Here is a 26712-nt window from a genome sequence, read left to right as displayed (position 1 = left end):
CCGTCCAGTCAATAACCACAAATAGATGGTAACAGATTTGTGAAACACTAACAGGTCTAGGGTGGCACGGTGGCGCAGTGGGTAGCGCTGCTGCCTCGCAGTAAGGAAACCTGGGTTTGCTTCCCTGGTCCTCCCTGCATGGAGTTTGCATGTTCTCCCCGTGTCTGCGTGGGTTTCCTCCCACAGTCCAAAGACATGAAGGTTAGGTGGATTGGCGATCCTACAATTGTGCTTGGTGTGTGTGTGTGCCCTACGGTGGGCTGGCGCCCTCCACGGGGGTTGTTCCTGCCTTGTGTCCTGTGCTGGCTGGGATTGGCTCCAGCAGACCCCCGTGACCCAGGGTTGGACAACGACTGACCGACTAACAGGTCTCGCTGCGCACGTCCAGGTTTTTCTTAATCTCTTAATGTCCTGTAGCCCACCATACATTAAAGATTGTGGGTTTTTATCTACACAGAAAGTTTTTCAAAGCATGAAAAACCAACTTCATATGCAGAGAACACTTCCCAGAATGCAACAGCATTTGGTCAAGTAAAGGTTCAATGAAGAACCACACAACCCAGTAAAGAACCATAAAGTGCCATTAAAGAGCCAGGAGTGGGAAGAGTGTAGTGAGAGCTGGCAAAGTCCGGGCACCAGTGGATGTCTGATTATTTTCTATGGAATTTACATTTGATTTTCTTCATTTGGTTTCTACTAAACGAGACCTACATAGGCCTGAACCCTTTGGCATTGTCCTTCTCCCTTCTTATTTTAAGCCTGCACAACACAAGAGGCCGTCAACCACAGACGGTAAATGTATGGAGGAGCCGCCACATCAATGGTATCATTCAACCCGACCTCTGGTTCCCATTACTTAGCCCTCCCATAACTGTCTCCTTGCAGAGGATGCGACGTCCATAACAAAACAAGATAACAGTGCCGTAAAATACAACTAACCAATGCCGACCCATAACAAAAATAACTGACGTTTTTACATTCAGAAAGATCGTGTCCAACAAATTTAATGAAAAATTATGTACAGTTCACAACAGGAAGGAAGGAGTCCTGGAAAATACTGACATTCTCACTGAATTCACACAAACCCAAGTGGGTTCAAAAATGGAATAAATGAATATTGTTCCCCATTTCCATTCTTCTACCATAAAATGAACAGTTGTTAATGAATTATTACTCTGTGTGACCAGTAGGGGGCGCTGCAGCCTCCCAAACCTCAGACACACAAGACCCAACACCACTCTGGTTCAGTAAAAGGACTTTTATTGCACACAGCTCTTACACAATATGAATACTTGCTCTTCGCTCTCTCTTTTCTCTCCCTGTCCATCCATCTCCCTCCTGTGCGTGTCTCCTTCCTTCCTTCCTTCCTTCCTCCCAGCTCTGACTCACCCAGATATGGCAGGGCAGGGTATCTCAGATCCGGGAGTACTTCTGGTGCCAGGGGCATAACACGTTTGGAGTCAAAAAAAGTAGGGATTGTCAATCCCTTCAGCTCCCCCTGGTGGCCTCCACGGAACCCAACAGGGCAGCTCTACAGCACTACAAATCCCAGCATGCCCTGTGGGTGTCTGTGTGGGGATCCCAAGCCAAGGAGGCTGCCACCTAATGTATGGGGGGAAGAAATTGTCCTCCCTGGTCCTTCCGTTATGTTGGAATTCCTGTTCAGACCCACCTGGGATGCCAGTCTCTGCATGCCATCTCTTACATCTAATACTTGAAGATAATAATAATCAGACATGAACTGTCTTCTACCACCTTGTTTTAACGATTCTTATAGAGTAATGGTTTGTCATATTCACATTTAAATTTAAAGATGTGGAACTGTGTGAACGGAAAATCTATAGTCTGTGCAACAGGAAAGAGCGCTCACCAGGCACATGGAAAACATCAAGTTCAGAATGCACCCCAGAGGTCATAATGCGCCTGCATGTCTGACGCGACTCTTTTCCTTTTCCACTTTACTCCTATAAACTGATGATCCTCAACTCAGGCCACGGTACATAAATTAAAGGCTGCTTTGGCACAAACAGCACAAAGGCTAAATGTTGACAGAAGCAAAAACTTTTCTGTTGCAAATTTAGTTCAGCCCTACTGCCCACCCCGTGATCCACGCCAGACAAACACACACAAGTTCAGGCTTTGCACAACACCAAAAGACTCAATGAGATGTGGAGAAGCAATGGAGAGAAGGAGTAACCAAGTGCACCCTGGGCTGGAGGAGAAGGTCTACACAGACACCTGTAGCGAGTTTAGCGTCTACTCGAGAACCTAAAACTTCACCAAGGCATCGACCAAGCTGACCCCATGAGGTGCTTTCATTTGAACACATGATACAGGACATCTCGTGGAAGTACTTTCAAGGCAGACACCAGGAGGAATTCCTTCACACAAACGGCTGTAAAATTCTGGAACAAATTATGGAATCATGTAGATGACGTCTATTTGAAAAAGAAAAAATCTGGATGAGATACGGGGACATCTTGGCTATTAACTGTGCAGGCGATTCTAGAGGGACTGAAGGGTCTGATTTCTTATGTTCATCTGTTCTGGTACAACAAATGAAATACATGAAAGACCACTGACAAGTAATGGAGAACAGGAAGAGCCTAGAAAAGACAAAACAATGAACTGAGTAAGTCAAAGTATTGTTAAAGTTTAAAGTTACAATGGGGAGCCCCGTCGGAGCTTAAATCTCGCTGTGATATCGTTGATAACTAAAGCCTACGTCGAGGCCACACCACCGTCAAAGGCAGTTTAGACTTCTGCGTCACACCGCGCCACAGGCCGATACCTGAACGCTAGTTGGCTGTGTTTGTAGCCCGCAGGAAAAGTGAATGATCCATTGAAATGCTGTCAGTTTTCACCCTCCAAGATCACTGCTCCTCTTGCTACACGTTTTCTTCTCTAGGTGATCTTATTTTTCCCTCACGTTTTTTCCACTTTTTCATACATTTACCGATTTCCAAACTGGAGAACAAACAGAAACACGTTTCAGGACTACTTTGCTACCAAACTGGCCAATCAGAGTGGTGGGGGTCTGCGTTGGGTTTGCGTCGACACGACTATGAGGAGGTGGGCGTCAGCCTACAGGGAGCAGTGGCGTAGCTACAAGTGGTCCTCAAGATCAGTCCTGCAGACCACCTTAACTGGACGTGTTCATTCCCACCACTCTATTCTTAAAATGGGACCCCCGGCTTTCCGGTTTCTACCTTTTTTGTGTAAATCCAGAAATTACAAAATGGCTTTGTTACATTTTAGGGGAATATAGCAAGCACCTGTGTGCGTGTGTGACATTAATGACAGTTCTTTTTCTTACTTTTTAAGAGTTTGCTCTTTTTTCTGTTCTGGTGTATGATAGAGAAAGGAGTAGCAGAGAAGCACGTGAGGACAGTCCAGGACATGTATGAGGGAGTGAGGACCCGTGTTGAGTTAGCAGACAAGACCCCAGATCAAGTAGGTCTGCACCAGGGGTCTTCTTCAAGGCCTTACCTCTTTGATGTGGCTATGGATGTATTGGAATAAAAGACCAGTCCTCCTAGTGATGCTTTTTGCTGATAATGTTGTGTTGTGTGGCACCAGAAAAGAACAAGTGGAGAGGAAATTGAAAGAATGGAGAAGAGCGTAGGGAGGTAGAGGACTGAAGAGAAATAGAAAGAGGACAAAATATATGAGGCGTAATGATGATCAGGATTCAGAAGTTAGCCTGCAGGGACAATCACTGAAAAGAGTGGATACGTTTAAACATCTGTGATCAGTGGTGGCCCAAGATGGAGACCTGGATACACAGATTACCAGTAGAGTGCAGTGTGGATGGAAAAATTGGAAGAAGGTATCAGCAGTGTTTAGTGATCACTGGTGAAGGTTAAAGGTGAAGTTCTTAAGACAGTTGTGAGGCCAGCCATGATGTATTGAGATGAGATGTGAGGAGTAGAGGGAACGCAGGAGAAGAATCCAGATATGGAAGAAATGAGAATGTTGAGATGGATGTGTGAAGTTACAAAAATGAGACAGAAGAAGAAATAAGATCAGAGGTGCAACAAAAGTCCAGGAGAGTAGACTGGGGTGCTATGGACATGTGATGAGGATATGAAGGATGTCTTTCTGGACGTTTCTCCCATCTCCACACAGATTATCTGGAGTTCAGTGTGTCCATTGGGTTCTTTGGTCACTTCTCTTCCCCATGCTCTACTCCCCTGATTGCTCAGTTTGGCCAGGTCGCCAGCTCTAGGAAGAGCTGTCATTGTTCCAGACCTTTACCATTTTAAGAGTTACGCAGGCCACTCTGATCTTGAGAACTTCCAGTGCTGCAGGATTTTGTGTAGCCTTCCCCAGTTCCAGGCCTCAACACAATCAAGTTCTGCAGGCAGGTCCTTTGACCACATGGCTTGTTTTTTTACTCAGCTATGGACCTTCACTGGACAGATGTGTGACTTTCCTAATCAGGTCCAATCAGTTGAATTGATTACTGGTGGACTCCAAACAAAGTGTAGAAACACCTCAGTGATGATAATAGAGTGGGATGCACCTGAGCCAACTTTCAAGTGTCATAGCAAAGGGTCTGAAGACTTCCGTCAATGTGACAATTCAGTTCTTTTTTATTTTGCAGACATTTCTAAAAGACTCCTGTTTTTGCTTTGGAATTTTGGGGTACTATGTATTGCTTAATGAGGGAAAAAAATACATGTAAATGATTTTAAGATAAGGCTGCAACATAACAGAATGTGAGAACAGTGAAGGGGTCTGAATACTTTCTGCAGGCTCTGTATACACAGATAGACATTATCCAACTTTATAAAAGGGTAAGTGTCTGTGTGTCCGTCTGGACGCTCTGTCTCTGTCATTCTAACAGATGGTGCATTCCCATACCAAATGGCATATAACAGAGACATATGCATTAAATGGTGCACTGCAGACATTAACGCTGAGGTCTATGTTGATTGCTTAGAATTCAACCACTAATGCAGTTGGTTATTGAAATAAGAGGGTAAAAATCACATGTATTTTAAAATGGAGATCTGAACAATGCTGATTTTTTTTGTACTGAGAGCAGCTCCTCCATGAGGAGTTTGTGCTTTCTGCCCAAGTCCACCTGAATTTCTCCTAAGGCTTACATTTCCTCCCACATCCCAAACTATGGCCTCCCTCTTCACCCAGCCCATGGGCCTTCTGTGAGCTCCCTGCTGGACTGGCCTCTTCTCCCGAACCTCCCGAAAAGCCAAGTGTGTGAGTTAGCGGGTGGTACAAAGTGTAAGCTGATTCTGTGAGGTGTCTGCATGAGGTTTCTTCAAGAGAAAGCGCTCTCAGGGTGGATGGGTCGATGTGTGCGTGAGTTCGTCCATCTAAGGTCAGTTCCTACCTTGTGCCCAGTGCTGCTGGGATAGCCCACAGCATCTCAAAGCAAATTTACAAAATGGCCAGTGCTTAAGGCTTTGGACTTCAAACCCTGAGGCTGTGGGTTCAAATCCCACTACTGACACCATAATTGTCCCTGAGCAAGTCACATGATCTGCCTGTACTCCAATTGGAAAACCCAAAGAAATGTAGAGGACTGTATCATAAATGTTGTAAGTCGCCTTGGATCAAGGTGTCAGCCCAATACGTACATGCCTAGGAGAGTGGGCTTCCTTTGCCTTTAAGCCAACCTGATGCTGATAATTAGCACAGTGGTTCAAATCCAGTCACAGCCTATAAGGGTCTCTCCACACTTGTGTGCCATTTCTTTGGGTACCTCAGCTTCCTCCTGCATCCTAGAGTTGCACACGTTAGGTGAAGCAGACCCTCTAATTTTGTCTTTCATGCTATGGATTTAGAAAGAATTCAGACCCCTTCTCTTTCTGCACACTTTATATTGTGTTGTAGATTGAATTTTAAATGGATTAATTTGTCATTTTGCCCATCAGTCTGCACTCAATAACCTGTAAAGATGATGCATGAACACATCCCAGACAGGAGGCCCCGGCTGGGATACCAGTCAGACATGATGAATTATTCAAGGGGTGCAGTGGAAGCTTAGTGGAAGGACAGTGTGGGGTGCACAATAAAATAGTGTACAGCCCCCCAGGCCTGTACCTGCTGGCAATGGGAGGCCCCTGTGGGCTTCTCTAAACCTTTGGCAGTCTGGCACCAGTCTGATACCTGGGGTGGCCAGAAGGAGCTCTGGGCAGGCTACCCCTGGAGGTTTGTAGGGCTGGGCCTGACCCAGAGGAGACCAGAAGTGACCGGGTATTAAAGAGACCAGCGGCCATTGCTTCGGTGAACATGGAATTGGATGGAGTGTGAATGAGAGTCCACTTGGCAGGAGGAAGACGAGGAGTGGAAGAAGGGCGAAAGGCCGAAGGTGTAGACAGGCGGAGGTGGGAAGGGTCTCTTCATTTTTGCTTTCCTGCCTCATTTGTTGTACTTTGCATTCCAAAGTCCTGTAACCTTCTTTACTCAGTTGTAATACAATGTTTGTTCTCTTATTTGTGTAGTTTCTTTTGCCATTTTTGGGGGCTTGGTGACTGTCAAAACATTCCCCACAGGCCACAAACCCCTAATGACAAAGTGAGAACAGGTTCTCAGAATGGTTTATTAAAGATCAAAAACTGAAATCTCTCATTCATGTAAGTATTCAGACCCTTTGCTAGGTGGTCTGGTGCATCCTGTTAGCTTTCATTCCCCTTAAGGTGTGTTGAGAACTTGACTGGAGTCCACCTGTGGCAAACTGAATGGATTGGACAGTTCAGATAGGAACACACCTGCGTATTGAAGGTCCCACAATTCACACTGCATGTCAGGACAAAAACCAAACCATGAAGTCCAAGAAACCCTCTGTAGACTTTGATGATCAAATTGTGGTGCGGCAAACATTAGGACAAGGCGATAAGATCAATTCTAAAGCTGTCCGCTTTCCCCTCAATAATTGTCAAATGCTAGCAGTTTGGAAACATCAAGACTGTGAGGTGGCTGTCAGGCCAAAATGAGTAACCGGGAAAGGTGGGCCTTGGTCAAGGTGATGACTAAGAACCCAGGGGTCTCTCTCACAGAACTTTAGAAGTGCTGTGCTGAGATGGGAGAACGTGTGGGAAGGATGACCATCTCAGCTGCACTCAATCAGTCAGGCGTTTATGGTAGAGTATCAGACTCTCACGTGGAGGTTTACCAAACAGCATTTAAAGGACTCTGAGAGGATGAGGAAGAGGATTCTCTGCTCTGAGGAAACAAAAGTATAAATCTTTGGGCAGAACACCAAGAACAATGCCTGGCACTGCTCATCACCTGACCAATTCCATCCCTCGAGTGAAGCATGGGGGTGACAGCTGTGAGGGGGCTTCTCAGCAGTGTGGACAGACAGACTGGTCAGAAGTGAGGGAAGGATGAATGTAGCCAAATACAGAGAGGTCCTGATCCAGAGTGAATGTGACATTAGAACTGGGAGGACAAGGAGCCAAAGCAGACAGCCCAGACCATGCCATAGTGGCTTTGGGACACGTCTGTGACCGTCCTTGAGTGGCCCAGACTTCAACCCCATAGAACAACTTTGTGGGGACACCTGAAGATGGCAGATTACAGACGATTCCCATCCACACCAACAGAGCTTAAGAGGATCTGGTAGGAAGTGCAAGACTCAAATTCCAAAGGGGCTTCTATAAAGCACTCAATTAAGGGTCTAAATAAATAGATTTCAGTTTTTGATTTTTAATACACTTGCAGGCCTTTCTGGAATCGTGTTTTCACTTGAGTATTATGGGTTATTGATTAACAATTAAACCTGCAACACAATAAAAGGTGTCATTTTGCTTGACTTTTCTCTACCTGCAACACAATGAAGGGTGCAGAAAACAAAAGGGGTCTTGAAACATTCTGAACTGACTGTAATGCGACGGGCTAATGTCTTGTCCAGGTTTCCTTCTGCTGTATGCCCCTTGGATTCTTAAATAGAACAAGAAAGAACCAGTAAATGAATGAATTATTAAAAGGGATATTTCTCGGAGAATTGATGTAACACGTATTTGTGAGAAATAGAAATTAATAGCATCCTTTACGAAAGCAGCATTCTGCTGTTTCCAGTTAAAACCTTTTGGAAACCGTCAATCAACGCGGTTTGAAAAAAATGTGACATATTTACACAAAGCCAGATTTACTCTTAAAGGAAAAATCGCTGCGTGGTGTACATGGCCCCATTTAGTGCAGAATGGCTCGAAAAGGAAATGTATATACGGAGAGCCGGCGAGTGGCCGGCTATCTGGCTTTGCGATCGCTGCTTGTTTAGCCCAAGAGGGAGTGTTTATCGAGGACGCTCTTACATTTTCCATTATCCCAAAAATAAAATTGATTCCTTATATGGGAAAGACAGATTCCTGGAGAAGGATTTGAGACAACCTAAAGCCTGTCTTGGCTCAAAGTCAAGGAAATAGGAAAGGAATTCTCGCTCCCTCTCTCTTTCCCTCTCCCTGAGCCCGTGTCTGGAATAAATTATAATGTCCACAAATAGAATTTAAAAAAAAAAAAGAGAAAGAAAAAAGGTACAGTAGGCTGTCCTTTGAAAACGACCCAACATATCATTGATTTGATCATGTCGACATCTAGCAGATACGTTTCTGCTGGCTCCGAGGAACAAAGCTGCTATGGCAGACACCTGAACTTGGGAAGTCTTTAGAGCAGTGGGGCCGCCTGAAGGACCTCTCTAATGCCTGCAGAGATGTAGAACTACAGTGTCGTGACGGACCGGCGCTTGGGGGCAAAGCCTTTGAGGCCTACGACTGCACAGCTTGAGCAGCTCGTGAAGACGAAGCTCAGGCAGCGACTGACGTTGAGGATGTGGTGGTGCAATTCCTTCTGTTCTTTCATTCTGACTGGCCACTCCACAGCTGGAATCAGAAAGCACTTCTTGAACTGTGAGTTACTTGAATGAGGTCCACAAAGGCATATGAGGATAAGGGTCAGATTAAATGCAGGGGAGTTGGGGGAATTAAAGAGACCGGACACATAATGGAGCTGGTAAGCGACAGTAACGTGTGCTCTGCGACGCGACTCGAGATAAAACTGTGCCTTCTTAGCGTGACATTCTGACTCTTGGGTGTGCAGTTGTCTTCTTCTCCCCTTCCTGCTCTACAGTTTCATGACAGCATACCATCAGCATTCTCTTAACTTGTGTCTTTTGTTTTTCAGAAACATTAGAAAATGGACATACGGGTCCCTACAAGAGAAAAAACAAAAAGAAACGCACGCAAGAAGGATGGAGACTTCATTATCAGTTTTCCAAAAGGTACATTTTAAGCTTTCATCTTTTTTTGTGAGCAAAGAGTTGCACTTCAAAGAATCATCAGATGACCGTTCGGTAATTGAACGTTGATTTCTCATGCTGCTTCTTAGGAAGGTGCTAGATAAAATCAAGCCATCTCGTCTGTCTCAAGTCCTTCTGTTATTGACTGTGACAATAGTGGCAGCTCAGAAAGACTCAAAAGTGGGCCTTGACGTTCTCCCATAACTGAACTACTCTCTGGAATACGGTGTGACATTAAACAAAACGGAGGGGAAAAGGTTAATAGAATCGGTAGGCAGCATTGACGTGTGAATCGACGGGAACCCAACATGGCGTGCGTGTGTTTTAGGTTTCTTTACATCTTTGTGAAACATCAGTTGATACTTTGTGAAGGGTGTTGTTTCTTAAATTGTTTTCTGGGGGTTCTGTGAGCCATAAGTCATGATGCCTTGTGTGAGTTGTAGCTACTAGAACAGTGGTGGGCAACGTCAGTGCTGGAGGGCCGCAGTGGCTGCAGGTTTTTGGTGTCTTAATTAGAAGCCAATCTTAGACTGTATTTAATTTTATGGCTTGTTAGCCTGCAATGTTAGGTTTCCAAGGATATCATCCAAATAATCTGAACCCTAAAACGGATCATTTTTAGTCTGTCACATTCTTCTCTTAAGTGTTTTATTAAACTAAATGGTGCAGGATGAACACACAAGTGGTGTAAATGGAGACAAGTTAGATCAAGGGTGTCGCACTCTGGGCCTGGAGGGCCGCTGTGGCTGCAGGTTTTCATTCTAACCCTTTTCCTAATCAGTGACCAGTTCTCACTGCTAATTAACTTCCTTTCCCTTCATTTCAATGGCCATGTTTTTAAGGCGGAGGCATGGTGGTGTAGTGGGTAGCGCTGCTGCTGGGTTCGCTTCCCGGGTCCTCCCTGCATGGAGTTTGCATGTTCTCCCCGTGTCTGCTCCACAGTCCAAAGACATGTAGTTTAGGTGCATTGGCGATCCTAAATTGTGCTTGGTGTGTGTGTGTGCCCTGCAGTGTGCTGGCGCCCCGCCCAGGGTTTGTTTCCTGCCTTGCTCCCTGTGTTGGCTGGGTTTGGCTCCAACAGACCCCTGTGACCCTGTAGCTAGGATATAGCAGGTTGGATAATGGATGGATGGATGGATGTTTTTAAGGTTTCAGTATATTTCTTTCTTCATTAAATGGCAGCCAAACAGATGTGAAGCGAGCCAACAGATGACCAGCTAAACTGGGATTTTAAACTCCAACCAATTTCTTAATAAGAAGCCGATTCTTGCTGTTAATTAAACCCCGTTCTTTAATTCTATGACTTGTTGCCGCTCTCATTCTGCCACAGCAGACATTTCCAAAGCTGTTGATTCATCAAAATGTTTTGGTGACCTGAGAGATCAGCCTTACCGAGACCCTCACCTTTCTTTATTTTCTGATATTGTGTGCTGGGCACAGGTGAGCTGGTCATGTGGTGCTCGTTTTGTGTCTTGTTATTGTTTGGCCGGTAATTAAGGAAAAAGAAACAACTAAGGGGTCTGAGTCAAGTTAATTAAAACTAAGGCCAAAGAAGTTAATTAGCAGCAAAAGCTGGTCACTAATGAAGAAGGTGCTTAGAATGAAAACCTGCAGCCACTGCGGCCCTCCAGGACTGAAGTTCGACATCCGTGAGTTAGATGAAGAACTGCTGGCTCCTTTGTCGTTTGCATCTTATTGCTAATAAGGAGCCATTAAAATAGTGAAAGCAGCTGATTAAGACTGAAATAAGCAGTTAAGGGTGGGGAACTTTAACAAGCGAGACCACTAAAATGCCACTTGAACAGAAGGTGCTTCACCAGCAATAACTGACCTCTCAGTAAGAAACTGGGTTGGAACAAAAGCCTGCGGCCACTGAGGACCTCCAGGACCGACGCTGCCCACCCCTTAGCAGCGATCAATGAGTGGAGTGGATGTTGAAGTCAAACTAAACGCGTCTCTTGTCGTGCCGATCTGCGCTCAGACAAACCAGAAGGCAGAAGTCCGCCATGATAGTCCCTGAACGTCTCTAGTTGTGCACATTGACTAAACTGAATGCATTTATATTGCTTTGGTTATTTTTCTTTTAAATTTGTTACCAATATAAGTAAACAACTCAAATTAGATTTCTTTTGTTTTATTATTACAAGTGGGGGGGGTCCGCTGATTTTCGTAAGTTGAGATTTTTAAAAAAAAGACTTTGTGTTGACCTGAAAGCTTCTTTTACTTACAAAAGAGGTCAACATAACCGAGCAGGGGGGACAGTCTGGGAACAAAAGTGACAGGACACGGCGAGAAAATTGAAGAGCTTGGAAGAGAAACGTCACATTTCCTAAGTTACTAAAACCTAATAGCCATTATGAGAGCGACAGATCGTCACCCAGCAAGAGAGGCAATCAGAGTGGAGGTGGGCAGCTCGTTCCATGGAAAGAGTCCGGAGTGAGGTGGCAGCAGCAGACCTGAGTGGGCAACGAGGAAGAGCACTGGACCACTCGGGCGTCTTCAGATAAGTGAGTGCCGACCCACCGACTGCTCAGCAGACAAGCATCGAGGGAGCCAGGCCTCCATCTTTGGACGTTAGAGTGCTTCAGTAATTCAGGGCTGGACTGGCGATTGCAATGCACTGCAAGCCCCTCCACGGGGACCCTCTCTTCTGTAGTCATTGTCCTGGGGTCACACTCTGGCCTCCCATGACTGCGTACTGGGAAAAGAAAGCAGATTTAAAAAAAATGTGAATTTCTCTGACATGGTGGCTAAGGCGTGAGTGACTTCTGCATGCTGCTGCTGCTGCTACAACTCCAGCTGTCTAAACACAGAAGCAGTAATCAGACAAATAATGAAGGTACGGTCGGCAAATCATCAGGAAAAGGAAAAAAAAATGCACTATATTAGCATTTGCTGATAAAACACAAAAATAAATTTACCCTTAAGGGGACATCTGGTTAAAATCTCATATTTAGGTCACGTCCAACAGATGTATTTTCACAATTTTCCAAATGTTATTAATAAAGCAGAATCTAAAAATAATGGAGTAGCTCTAACAATGAAATATTTGTGACAAGCCGCTCCGAGCCCTTTGGCGTGGATTTTGTCAGCCTTTGTAAAACAAAAAAAACAAATAAAATGTGTTTACTGCTGCCACGTCAAAGTGAGAGATGCATGATGGAGTGTGGATCGAGGCGTGAAAGTGGCAAATGTTTCTATTTAAAATGAAATCTGCAGCATCATAAAGTGAGGGGCTCTGAAGCCTTTCTGAATCCGCTGTAGCCAGAAGTGTTACGTGTTTGAGGTGTTGGGTTTCGCAATGATGGCAGCAACTTTAACTCAATCGATGTGCTCCTGTGAGACCAGGCCTGTGTGTGTGGACATGACATGGCTGATGGCGGCGTCAGGGAGTGGAGACGTGTTGCATGTTGAATAATCAGAATGCCGCTGTACTCTGTACATGTCACAGTAATGATGTGCAGTAAGTGTGTCGACACACTGTAACTGGTCACTTTGTCCCAGGTGAGACCCACTCTTCACTCCAAAACATCCTCTAGGGTCTTCAACAAAGTGCTGGAACCTCTCTGGGTCTTCCTTAGGCCATTTTTGGGGGAGAGTTTTGAATTACTCACTTGTCCCCTGACTTGGTGTTTTTCATCTCCTGGTTTTCTCCACCGTTCAATAGTAAGTTTTCAAATACCAATCCTTCTCAGGTATTCACTACAAGAATAATTAGAAAATATCAGCTTCTGGTACACCACATCATAAGTTATAAAGTTAAGCTCATTTTTTCCCATTTCATTAGAAAAGAAAAAGAATCCCACAGGTCACTGCTTTTCAGACTGAGCAGATGCCAAACCAAAATAGGCCAACTGTTAACCAAGTAACAGTGCACTGTGGTTGAGTCGCACGCCAAAGATAACTGCGGTGACACTGGAGCCCTCTAATGAAGCAGCCGGAGAGCGGGCGGCCCGACTCCTGCTGCTGCACTCGGTCTGACTGTCCGTCTCCGTTGGGCCGCGTATCGCATGTACATTTTCACGTTGCCTCATTTTCGGTTGTAATCGTCATTATGGTTGTATTTTTTTTGACCAGTGCCTATATTAAGCATTCACTAACTTGGAAGTTTTATTTTGTTATTATTTTATTGAATTTATTCAAATCAAATAACATTCCATACAAGCAAGTTTTACAAAACTAGGTTTGAAATGAATCAAATCCCACCCATGCGAAAGAGAGCTAGGCCAGCAGAGTAAAACTTTAATAGTAGGAAAAATAAATAAATTTAGTAAAAAAAAAAAAAAGGGAAGAGAATCTGCTTACCTCAATTTAAAAGCTGATTCTAAAATGTTATTAATTAGAGCCTACCAGATTTTGAAAAAGTTTTGCACAGATCCTTTATTCCAATTTCAGATAATGTACACTCACCTAAAGGATTATTAGGACCACCATACTAATACGGTGTTTGACCCCCTTTCGTCTTCAGAACTGCCTTAATTCTACGTGGCATTGATTCAACAAGGTGCTGAAAGCATTCTTTAGAAATGTTGGCCCATATTGATAGGATAGTATCTTGCAGTTGATGGAGATTTGTGGGATGCACATCCAGGGCACGAAGCTCCCGTTCCACCACATCCCAAAGATGCTCTATTGGGTTGAGATCTGGTGACTGTGGGGGCCATTTTAGTACAGTGAACTCATTGTCATGTTCAAGAAACCAATTTGAAATGATTCGAGCTTTGTGACACGGTGCATTATCCTGCTGGAAGTAGCCATTAGAGGATGAGTACATGATGGTCATGAAGGGATGGACATGGTCAGAAACAATGCTCAGGTAGCCCGTGGCATTTAAACGATGCCCAATTGGCACTAAGGGGCCTAAAGTGTGCCAAGAAAACATCCCCCACACCATTACACCACCACCAGCAGCCTGCACGGTGGTAACAAGGCATGATGGATCCATGTTCTCATTCTGTTTACGCCAAATTCTGACTCTACCATTCGAATGTCTCAACAGAAATCGAGACTCATCAGACCAGGCAACATTTTTCCAGTCTTCAACTGTCCAATTTTGGTGAGCTCATGCAAATTGTAGCCTCTTTTTCCTATTTGTAGTTGAGATGAGTGGTACCCGGTGGGGTCTTCTGCTGTTGTAGCCCATCCGCCTCAAGGTTGTGCATGTTGTGGCTTCACAAATGCTTTGCTGCATACCTCGGTTGTAACGAGTGGTTATTTCAGTCAAAGTTGCTCTTCTATCAGCTTGAATCAGTCGGCCCATTCTCCTCTGACCTCTAGCATCAACAAGGCATTTTCGCTTACAGGACTGCCGCATACTGGATGTTTTTCCCTTTTCACACCATTCTTTGTAAACCCTAGAAATGGTTGTGCGTGAAAATCCCAGTAACTGAGCAGATTGTGAAATACTCAGACCGGCCCGTCTGGCACCAACAACCATGCCACGCTCAGAATTGCTTAAATCACCTTTCTTTCCCATTCTGACATTCAGTTTGGAGTTCAGGAGATTGTCTTGACCAGGACCACACCCCTAAATGCATTGAAGCAACTGCCATGTGATTGGTTGATTAGATAATTGCATTAATGGGAAATTGAACAGGTGTTCCTAATAATCCTTTAGGTGAGTGTATAACACTAGCAATTCAAAGGAAACTTGTTCACTTTTAAAGCCAATAATATTTCCAAAAATGTCATTTTAATGATTCAGAATCGTAATTTACTTACACACTTAATCTGTGTGGTGTTGACTGCCATGCCAACTCTCTCGCTTCTTTCATTGCAGATGCATTTTACGTTTGTATTATTACAGACCAGTGACAGCGCACTGCACAGGGGATGCACAAACCAGTGTGTTTCTTCATGCCAGTCCCGAGCCCAGATAAATAGGGAGGGTTACATCAGGAAGGGCATCCGGTGTAAAATTTTGCCAAATCAATATGCAGACAGCAATACAAATTTCCATACCAGATCGGTCGAGCCCCGGGTTAACAACGACCGCCACCAGTACTGTTAGCCAACAGGGTGCTTGCGGAAATTGGGCTACTGTTGGCCAAAGAAGGAAAAGAAGAGGGGGGAGACGTGTCCAGAGGAAAGAGGGGTAAAGAGAGTGGAACTGAGGGTAGGAACTTTGAATGTTGGCAGTATGACTGGTAAGGGGAGAGAGTTAGCAGATATGATGGAGAGAAGGAAGGTTGATATATTGTGTGTGCAAGAGACCTAAATGGAAGGGGAGTAAGGCCAGGTGGATCGGAGGGGGGATTCAAATTGTTCTATCATGGTGTGGATGGGAGTAGAAATGGAGTTGGGGTTATTCTGAAGGAACAGTATGTCAAGAGTGTTTTGGAGGTGAAAAGAGTGTCAGACAGAGTAATGATTATGAAGCTGCGAATTGTAGGTGTGATGATGAATGTTGTTAGTGCATATGCACCGCAGGTTGGGTGTGCAATGGGTGAGAAAGAAGATTTTTGGAGTGAGTTGGATGAAGTGATGAACAGTGTACCCAAGGGACAGAAAGTGGTGATTGGAGCGGATTTCAATGGGCATGTTGATGAAGGGAACGGTGGAGACGAGGAGGTAGGAGTGACAGATGCATTCAAGGTGGAAGTGAGATTACATCAGGGATCGGCTCTGAGCCCTTTCTTATTTGCAATGGTGACGGGCAGGTTGACAGACGAGTTTAGACAGGAGTCCTCGTGGACTATGATGTTTGCTGATGACATTGTGATCTGTAGCGAGAGTAGGGAGCAGGTTGAGGAGACCCTGGAGAGGAGGAGATATGCTCTGGAGAAGAGAAGAATGAAGGTCAGTAAGAACAAGACAGAATACATGTGTGTGAATGAGAGGGAGGTCAGTGGAATGGTGAGGATCCAAGGAGTAGAGTTGGTGAAGGTGGATGAGTTTAAATACTTGGGATCAACAGTACAGAGTAATGGGGATTGTGGAAGAGAGGTGAAAAAGTGAGTGCAGGCAGGGTGGAATGGGTGGAGAAGAGAGGTGAAGAAGAGAGTGCAGGCAGGGTGGAATGGGTGGAGAAGAGTGTCAGGAGTAATTTGTGACAAACGGGTATCAGTAAGAGTGAAAGGGAAGGTACACAGGACGGTAGTGAGACCAGCTATGTTATATGGGTTGGAGACGGTGGTACTGACCAGAAAGCAAGAGACAGAGCTGGAGGATGGCACAGTTAAAGATGCTAAGATTTGCACTGGGTGTGACAAGGATGAACAGGATTAGAAATGAGGATATTAGAGGGTCAGCTCAGGTTGGACGATTGGGAGACAAAGGCAGAGGCGAGATTGCGTTGGTTTGGACATGTGAAGAGGAGAGATGCTGAGTATATTGGGAGAAGGATGCTAAGGATAGAGCTGCCAGGGAAGAGGAAGGCCAAAGAGAAGATTTATAGATGTGGTGAGAGAGGACATGCAGATGATGGGTGTAACAGAACAAGATGCAGAGGACAGGAAGACATGGAAGAAGATGATCCACAGTGGCAACCCCTAAAGGGAGCAGCCGAAAGAAGAAGAAGAAGATGGCACACTGCACGTTACACTTGACTTGAGTATTCCTAGTTTTCATCCTCTTTCTCTGTACGTTTACCATTTGTTTGCTCAGATGTTGATGCCCTTGCTACCTCCTGAGCAGCTCTTCTTTTCTCCACCCTAGCGCCCGCTTCTTCTCTTCTTTCTTTTCGGGTTAAAACTTATTAAGTTAGTTTTTGTGTTGCAATTGCTTAGTATGTTTTCCTTAATTTTTCACTTAAGCTGGCACATAAGTCTTCAATCTGCCTCAAGAATGATTTAAGATATGATATTCTCCTCTGCTTTCATCCTGAATGACCACTAGATCCTCCTAGCTAACATCTCTAACCTTGGCATCACTCAGACTGCATTCAAGTGGTACCTCTTAGACAGATCCTTCCGTGTGTCCTGGCAAGGAGAGACTTCAATGGTGCACCGGGCTAGACGTGCCCAAAAATGGGTGCTGGGTCCTCTGCTCTACTCCTCACTCTGCCCTATCATCAAGTTCTATGGCTTTGCCTATCAGTGTTATGCTGATGATACTCAACAGTACCTGTCATTCACTCCAGAGGACCACACCGTTTCAGTTAAAATTTCTGCATGTCTCACTGACATTGCAGCCTGGATGAAGGAGCACCATCTTCAGATAAACCTGGCAAAGATGGATCTTCTTGTTATCCCAGCTCATCTGTCCATTCGGCACCCCATCTCTGTTCAGCTCATCTCACTATCATTAACACTCGCCATGTCTGTGTGCAACCTTGGGGTGGTGATCATTGACCAGCTGTCCTTCATTGACAATCTCACGGTCTTGCAGATTCACTCCATATAACTTCCACAAGATCAGACTGTATCTGACAAAGCATGCAGCATAACTCCTGATCCATTCTTTGGCCTTGTCACATCTGGACTACTGTAGCTCTCTGCTGCCAGGAGTACCGGCACATGCCACCAACCTGCTGTAGATGATTCAAAATGCAGCAACACATCTGGTGTTCAAAAAGCCAAGGTGGGCACAGGTCACTCCTGTTTTCAGATCGCTCCATGGGCTCCCTGTAGAAGCAAAGCACACATTAAGTTCAAACCCTTGATGTTTGCCTACAGAGTAGTCAATTGTTCAGCACCTACATATGTATGGAGACACTTGTGAGGTCCTGTGTTTCTTTTCGACCACTTAGGTCTGCTGATTAATGGCGTCTAGTGATGCCACCTCTGTGTGGCATCAAATCTCACTCCAGACTCTTCCCTTGTGTAGCTCCTTGCTGGTAGAGCACACTGTCCATTTCCATTCAGGATTCTGACTCCCTCAGTGTGTTCAAACAAAAGTGGCATGCGGTGAATTTCTGTCTTGCTGATATTAGCTGTTAGGTTTCATAACTCGCTTGTGTTTTCTTCACTTGTAAGGATTAATTTTTGTACCCTTGTTCTGCCATTCTTGTTCCCAAACAGTCCCGCAGTCTGATGTATACTCGATTATATAAGTTGCTTTGGATAAAAGCGGCGGCACGGTGGCGCAGTGGTAGCGCTGCTGCCTCGCAGTTAGGAGACCCAGGTTCGCTTCCCGGGTCCTCCCTGCGTGGAGTTTGCATGTTCTCCCGTGTCTGCGTGGGTTTCCTGGGCGGTTTCCTCCCACAATCCAAAGACATGCAGGTTAGGTGGATTGGCAATTCTAAATTGGCCCTAGTGTGTGGTTGTGTTTGTGTGTGTCCTGCGGTGGGTTGGCACCCTGCTCAGGATTGGTTCCTGCCTCGTGCCCTGTGTTGGCTGGGATTGGCTCCGGCAGACCCCCGTGACCCTGTATTCAGATTCAGCGGGTTGGAAAATGGATGGATGGATGGATAAAAGCGTCTGCTAATCAAATAAACATAAAGATATATGAAGAAGCACTTTAGATGGGGCTCTCCTGACATATTCTTGCTGTCTGAGTGGGCTGGAAGTGGGTGCTGAACTTGGTCATCTTCAGAACGTATTATTGTATCTGCAATGTTTTGTTATCACATTTGGATTTTCAAACGTATTGATTGTTGTTGCTTTGAAGTTTCTTCCTTATGGGCCAATTCCACCTGTGTTTGTTATCTCAGCCATAGCATTTGACATTATCTGCCACCTTTGCACCAAGACTGGTCTTTTCCCTCCTTGGCAACCAGGACTTTGACCAAGCAAACATACAAAGCTGAAGGGTAAAAAAGAAAGGGCTTGTTTGGCACTCTCCTTTAATTAGTCTATAAAACCAAATAAGCAGCCTTTACAATAAATTCAGACGTCTAACGAACAGATCAAAGGGGAGTTAAGCAGATGATAATAGCAAATTAAAATATGACGGCGTTGTAGCCGGTGAAACAGCTTGACGTCCAGATTTATAGACTGACCGTTTGGCAGAGACGCACTGTAAGAGCCTCCTGCTGAGCTCGGCTGGCTGCGTTGGCTCACTGTGGCAGCTTCTTCTCGGCGTGTGGTTACTTAACATGATGGTTCATACACCATTTTGATGAGCTGGGTGAAGGTGGACCTGAATTAAATGTTTTATTTAAGCAAATATCAAGAAGGTATTGTATCTTCTTTACCCCATTTATCAAAGTACCCTATTGCTCATCCGATTTCCAACCATCGCTGTAGCGGTCCTGTGTCGCTAAGATTCACACCGCTGAAGATACGGTGATTTATTTATTTTTTAGCGGAGACTCCAGGGACACACCCAGCCTTGGCCTGACCCGCATGCACTCACAAACAGAGACAAAAAGCCAACGCAAATAAAGAATGTATTAACACTAATAATGAAAACAAAGATCCCACCCCAGTCCCCCTTACGGCGGTTATACATTAAATACAACAAACCACAAACAAAAACTACACACAGTAAAGTCCATGAAAAAACAGCAACTGATGTAATGTAAAGATGAAGGTAGATAGTCCAGAGATCCGCATGTTGAAGGGGAATGTAAAGATAGTCCTACTGGTAGTCCCTGAAATGGTGAAGATGGGTGGACGGGTTCAGGAGCGCTCCTTTCTTCACAGGATGGCCATGAATCCACATTCAGTCCTCACATAACAGGCAGACGGCAGACAGTCCAGACCCCAGACAAAAATGAGACGGCACAGGCATCAGACAAGAACTTCAGACACGAACCATAAAATAAGTTTTTATTTTTTCTTGGTCCTTTTAAATGCCGTGCTGGCCTCCTTGGACCCAACAACCCCTGCACCCCCAGCAGAAGACCAATCAGAGCCACTGCAGGGACTGCTGGGAGTTGCAGTTTCAAGCCCCGTATTCCGTGTATAGACTCGCTAATGGCTTTGAGCTCAACCTGCAGGCCGCGTTCCCACTCACAGCGCCATGGGGCCAGTTTAGAGTAAGTGAGCAGCTTCGCGCATACATCTTTGGGCTGTGGGTGGAAGACGAGAAAAACTCATGCAGACACGGAGAGAGAAAATGTCATCTTCATGGGGACGGTGACAGAGCCTACACTAGAAACATCAGGGCACCACCTATTATCAAAGTTAAGCGTGCAGAGCATTGACCCACTGTAGTACAAATAAAAAGAAAGTGTTCTGTGATGGAACCAGGCCATCAGCGAGCCCCAAACCCCAACACGATCACACAAGCACAGTCCCAGGTTCAAATAATGGATGATTTATGAACACGATACCTCTAAAAGGTTGACAAAAGCACAAGTAATCTCTTTCTCCACAATTCACTTCTCCTCCCAACTGCCCACCTCCAGTTGAGTGTTACCTTCCTTCCAGTGGTCCCTTTATTGAGGACCTGGCAGTACTTCCAGTGTCAGGGCTGTTGTCCAATGGTGGTATTTCCAGGTCAAACAGAAGTCCCATGTACTCTGCAGCGCATCTCCCTCTAGTGTCCTCTTGCGGCCCCCACGGACACCAGCAGGGCTGTGTTGTCGGACTACAACTCTTGGCATTCCCTGCTGGTTCCCGAAAGGGCACCGTCATGGAGGGTTGCTGCCATCTAGCGCCTGGGAGAATTAAATATCCTTCTGTGACAGTACTTCCCTGTCCTCCTCTTTTATCCCAGCCAGGGAAGGTATTTAGTACATGTCCCCATTTATTTGGGGCTTCCCACCCTATGGTTGGGATGTCCTTCTATCCCTAAGAGCAGCCTTGCCCAGGCACAACCTCCTTCCCTTTCTAGGCCAGGATGCCTTTATGTACTTTCAGGGCCTCCCATTTGGGTAAGGGATCTTCTCAACTTCCTGCTGGGATGCCTGTCCATCTTGTAGAGCTCCTACAGTTTCCAGAGAGGAACATACAACATAACATAGTATTTTAAAAATTCCAGTGTCCAAAATCCACGTCCAAGGGTTTTATTATTAAATCATTACAGTTTTTCCTTAAGCCAACAACACATTATTTAGTTTGTAGTTGTAGGGTATGTCAGATTTGCCTACTGTAGTTACTCCTCTTATCGCCACACCACGTCAACTTACACAACCGAAACTTTCTCTCACACACACACACACACACACACACACGTTTCCAAGACTCACCAACTAAACTCACGGCAATCCTTGCGTCTCTCTTCTCCTCTTCCAGGTAAGCTTTGTCTTCCTCCTCCTGATGCTGGCACCGTGTCCTGAAGCAGGCTTCTCCTTTAATATAAAACCCACCAGCACTTCTGGTGTCCCGAGACTGGGGCATAGGAGTACTTCCAGGTAGGGCTCACTAATCCCCTCAGCACCCCCTGGTGGCACCCCCGGAATCCAACAATGCTGACCCAAAGAACTACGCAAGCAGTGTGGGCTCTGGACTTCAAACCTTGAGTTTGTGGGTTCAAATCCCAATGTCGAAACTGTGTGACCCTGAGTAAGTCGCTTCACCTGCCTGGGCTTCAATTGTATATCTGTTTCACCAAATATATTTCAACTGTTGTAAGTCTCTTTGGATAAAAGCATTGGCCAAATAAATGAATGTAAATTAATATAACTACAATTCCCATGATGCCCCATGTGTATCCTCAGGGGTGCCATAACCCAGGGATGCTGTTCTCTAGTGTGTGCATTGTACATTGCCTTACCCTGTCCTCCCATTGACACTGGTGTCCCAGTCAGGTAAGGATCCCAGTTCGGCTCCAGATGGGATGGCAGTCCCAAGGTGATGCCTCTCACATCAGTTATACCGCTTCACGGACAATATTGCTTTTAGTGATGTATTTGATCCAGATAGCAGGTCAACCCTAAACCATCCTCGGACCCCTTCCTATGATATAGACGGATTAAATAAGATTATTAAATTATTATAAAGAAAATGACCCAGCTCAACAGAAAAAGTGGAAAACAAATGTCAATTATATAAATACACAAATGTAAATAGCAGCAATTGGATCCATAACTGCACCCACTACCACCACTCCAACACATAGAGCGTACAAATAGCACAAAGGGAAAATATTTTTGACACCTGACACAAAGTCCACCCAATTCAGTCACTTCATATTTGAAATTATTGTCTTTTTTTCTCTCCTAGGACAATAAAGATTGTTTAAAGCTCACCCAGTCTTGACCATCTTGACTGTCCCATTCTTGTCCCTTTCTGTGGCACGTTGGCCGATAAAGTCTTTGAGGTGGTCACCTCCAAACTGGAAAGAACTTCGACCTTTAAGTGAGGCGATCTCCAGTCTGGCCTTGGATGGTCCCCACTTGGATCCTCCACCACAAAGCTTGTGCTGAGTATCGTTCTTTCTCCTGCCTTTTCACGCTCCTCTTTAACTGTAAACTAGCATCCGTTGCCATGGCAGCTTCCCACAAATCATTGCAAAGTGCCCTTTTTTTTTTCCCTTCCACTTTCATAAAGGTGCTTGGGTGAAGATGGGGTTTACATTGAGGATGCCACAGAGAGGCAAAAGACAAACCAGAAAATACGTAAGGTGCCAGTCTTTAGTGTGCTGCCTGACAGAGCGGGTGTTGTACAAAGGGTATGGCGGGTTCGGCTGCAGACTCTGCCCTTTTTTTGGCTTTTTCCATTCTGTTGTAGTATCTAAAACACGAGCCGTCAGACAGATGATTCCTCGTCTCTTTGTTATATGAGTTGTACTTTCAGATGGGCACTCATTGGTCATCAGATCTCCTGCAGACAGAGCCCGGCCTACGACAAAAGACAAACTCAGACCTTTTTAGATTTTGTCGTAGCGAGTCTTGGATTAGTTGGTCTGAGTCACTGGGTGTGTCAAATTACACAACTCGCCTTCACGTGAGTGCGACATCGACTGCCTCCGCGGGGAAAAGTGACATAATGTGACGTGGCCTTAAGTGTTACTTGATGTGTGGTTGGTGGAATTAAAACAGAGATTATGACCAAATGAAATAACTGTCATATACTTTTAGGTAAATCTAAATTACCGTATACAGTGCATCCGGAAAGTATCCGGAGAGTAGTTCCTCAATTTTTTTATTTTTAATAAATTTGCAAAAACCTCAAGCAAACTTTTTTCACGTTGTCATTATGGGGTGTTGTGTGTAGAATTCTGAGGAAAAATGAATTTAATCCATTTTGGAATAAGGCTGTAACATAACAAAATGTGGAAAAAGTCATGCACTGTGAATACTTTCTGGATGCACTGTATCATCACATATACGTTGGGTCTTAAAAACCGAAAAATCAATCATAAAATCAGACCCTGACTTATACGGCCATTCACTTATATATTTTAAATTTTTTTTTACATCTTCTTGCCTCCTTCAATCTCACACCAGTTTCTCAGACGCATCGAATTTTGTTGCAGCAGCACAGTTACCAATGTCTTTCGCTACTTCAATGGCGTTTAATTTAAACCCAGCTTCATATTTTCTTCTGATCGAACACTCCATAGATAAGGGATGCTCTTATGCTGAAGGTGTATGAGGGTGTGAGATACAAAAAACACAAATTAGTGCAAACGTTGCTTTGGAATAGTTTGGGTAATATCGTGTGGTCACGTAGGCACAATAGAGAGACAGAGAGGGAGGTTAGGAGCACACGCTGGTACAGCACATCGCCGCTCTCACATAGAAAAGAAAGGCCGTGTGCTCCGTGGTTACTCTCTCAGGCGGGCGCTAGCATATCATAATCTCTTGGACCAATAGTACGAGTTTTCTGTATTCAACTTATACGACCAACATTATAAAATACCAGAAATTATATGATAAAATGAAGCCCCGACTTATCCACGGGAGAACTTAAATGCAAGTGTATACGGTATCTTTGAAAAAGATTCAAATGCCTTTGTCTCAGTGTTCATGCTGCTTTGACTCCACACCATTACTGTATCTGCTGATTTTATTGTAAGAATCTTATATTTTTCTTGCAAAAATGCAAATTCTCAAAGTGAGTTCAACTGAGTGAAACATCTTATTAATGAAACTGTGTATTGAATGGTGAAGTTAAATACCCAAAATGCTTTCTAAGTATCAGTGTTTAAAAAAATAAATAAATAAAGTCAAAGACCTTTACAAGAGCACATCTCTCAGATTTTCCTTATCTGTTTTCTTGGATTTTCATAGGAGCTGGGATGGCCTTTGAGTTTATAGGAAGAAGAAGAAGAAGAAGAAGATTAGAGTGCATCCCACCAGGTTTGTCACACTTCAGGTCAGACTGGCAATCTCGCCTCGATATTTTACTATTTTATACCTGGGCTAGCCTATGGCTGCCGGATGTGACTTTATCAGAGGAACAAGACATACAATGTTTATGAAGGGCGAAACAGATAAACAAAAAGTCACCAATTCTGAGTCTGAAATATTGAGGGTAGCCTGGCATGGCAGTGTTGAGTGGGGTGACAACCTTGTGCTGCGGTCTGTCCTGCTTACATCTGCATATGACTTCATTTATGAGCCACCAATGTTGTCGTCACTCAATTCACAAGGACTCATGCAGGCACATGAAGATGTTAATATGAAACATGAGGTGGGCTTTAGCAGTTATTGGGCTTCATCGAGTGGCAGGTGGGCAGCTTAAGATTTTTAAAGTGTGACATTTTAGTTGGAGCAACTGATACAATTGAGACTTAAGGTGGCAGCACAGACACTGATAAGAGCAATTATGAGTTATAATGTCCTTTAGAAGAACGATGGATGACACCTGGAAACTCGGCGGCACCTCTAGAAAGTCACAATTTGCTTTGTTGATGAAGTTCAAGAGTCATTATGGCCGGCTGACTTTCAGCCTTGTCATGTCCAAATCTTTAATGCCATTACATGAAACTGGAGCTTTAGAGTTCTAGCAGATATCCACTGCATAAATCATCTGAAGAAAGAGCTGATTTTCATTACAGACAGGCAACCGGTTTAACAAAAAAGCAAAAATGTGTGCAGCACAATTTGTAATTTACACCTACAACACAGCGTTAGCAAGCGGCCGAAGTTTAAAGGCAGACGGTGTTCACATAATCCACCAATGTCCTCCAAATCGACGCTCGGCCCACAAAGTTCTTCATCTCCTATTCATGTCAAGTCAAGCATTGATTTTCAGGTCTGTGAGGCATCACAAGTGCAAAATGTGTTTCTGTTATGCAAAATTCATTTGTTGAAATGTTAGCATCTGAACGGAAAACCATAAACTGAAGTAAACAGCCAGCTGGAGAATGAAATACAAAACATTGGAAATACCCTGAAGAAACAGTTACAAAGAAAATAAGGCAAAACCAAACCATTACCATGGATCAAGTGGAGGTCAGCGGCACACAGAAACAAAAACAGACCAATTTCAGTAACTCAAGCAAAAATCCACAATGGGAGAAAGGAAATAAAACCGAGTAGACAGCATTGCATATTGGTGACACACTCATTAAGGGGAATTTGTTGTTGTAGCTTTCCGAGAAATGGGAAATGGAGTGCTGGCAATTCATAGACAAATACACTGATGATATGAGGGGACAAAATATGTGACATAAAAAAACGGTCACTTCATCACCACCAGCTGCACTGACTCCGAATGCAATAGTGAGAAGTTTTATTCGAAGAGGGTCTAGTCCAGAAATCAAGCCATAGTTGTTACCCAACTGTTGTAAAACGTTCAAATGCTAACCAAAAATCAACGATTTACATGTCGAAAGCTGGTTCACTAATCAGGGAAAAGTTTTGATTGCAGTAATTGTTGCATTAATAAAACCACCAAGTCTCTGAGACTCTGGAAATGGCAACCTTACACTGCACATTCCCAGGGGATTCTGGGATAGCTTATGTGCCAATGGCCGATGCAAACTACTCCTTTAGCAAAACAAATATCTTATCACGGCAAAAACGGTATATGTTTCACTTTTTGAAAACTAACGTTCCTTTTGGATTCCTCGATGTTCAAAACCCTAATTAGATGTGTAGGTTGTTGAAATTGACAGACACAAGCGTGTATTGTTGACCCTTGGCAAGATGGAGTCAGGAGGTTTCCAACATATTGTGTTCTGTTATCAGTGAATCAGCGGGTTTGATGACCTCTTTATGGTCCACCAATCTCCAGTAGTTATAGAACATAAGAAATCTGACAGAAGAGAGGAGACCACTCAGTCCATCATGATCCTTTTAGTTAGTTAATAGCTAAGCTGTCCCAGTATCTCATCCAGACCCTTCTTAAAGGTGGTCAAGGTTTCTTCTTGAGCTCTATGTCTCGGTAGTTTGTTTCAGATTCCCACAATTCTTTACATAAAGAAGTGCTTCCTGGTTGAGTCCTAAATGCACTTCACCATAATTTCCAATGATGCCCTCGAGTACGTGATTCACCGTTACATTATAAGAATTGTGTCTTTGAGAAGTTTGAAGACCAGAATGAGGTCACCACGGACGCAGTCTCCTCTGCTCGAGACAAAGGAGGTTTGATTCTCTGAGTCTGTCACAGTAGGACATGTCCTCAAGTCCTGAGATGCATCTGGTTGCTCTCCTCTGCACAGCTTCAAGTGCTGCTATGTACCTTTCATACCGTGGTGACCAGAACTGCACACAACATTCCAGATTT

The 26712-nt window shown here is 44.4% G+C and overlaps 1 long non-coding RNA gene across 2 annotated transcripts in view; it reads left to right on the top strand.

Moving 5' to 3' along the window:
* LOC120542328 overlaps positions 1-26712 on the top strand; it is an 81004-nt gene that overhangs the window by 37890 nt on the left and 16402 nt on the right. Inside the window, exons 2-3 of one of the 2 annotated variants that reach the window (XR_005636175.1) lie at positions 9151-9247; positions 24270-24338. This is a non-coding gene — a long non-coding RNA (uncharacterized LOC120542328). Of the gene's footprint in view, positions 1-9150; positions 9248-24269; positions 24355-26712 lie in introns of both variants that reach the window. The other variant, XR_005636176.1, reaches the window with a different exon arrangement.

Source organism: Polypterus senegalus, chromosome 13 (assembly GCF_016835505.1).
Source record: "Polypterus senegalus isolate Bchr_013 chromosome 13, ASM1683550v1, whole genome shotgun sequence".
NCBI lineage: Eukaryota > Metazoa > Chordata > Cladistia > Polypteriformes > Polypteridae > Polypterus > Polypterus senegalus.
This window is presented reverse-complemented; position numbering and strand designations above follow the sequence as displayed.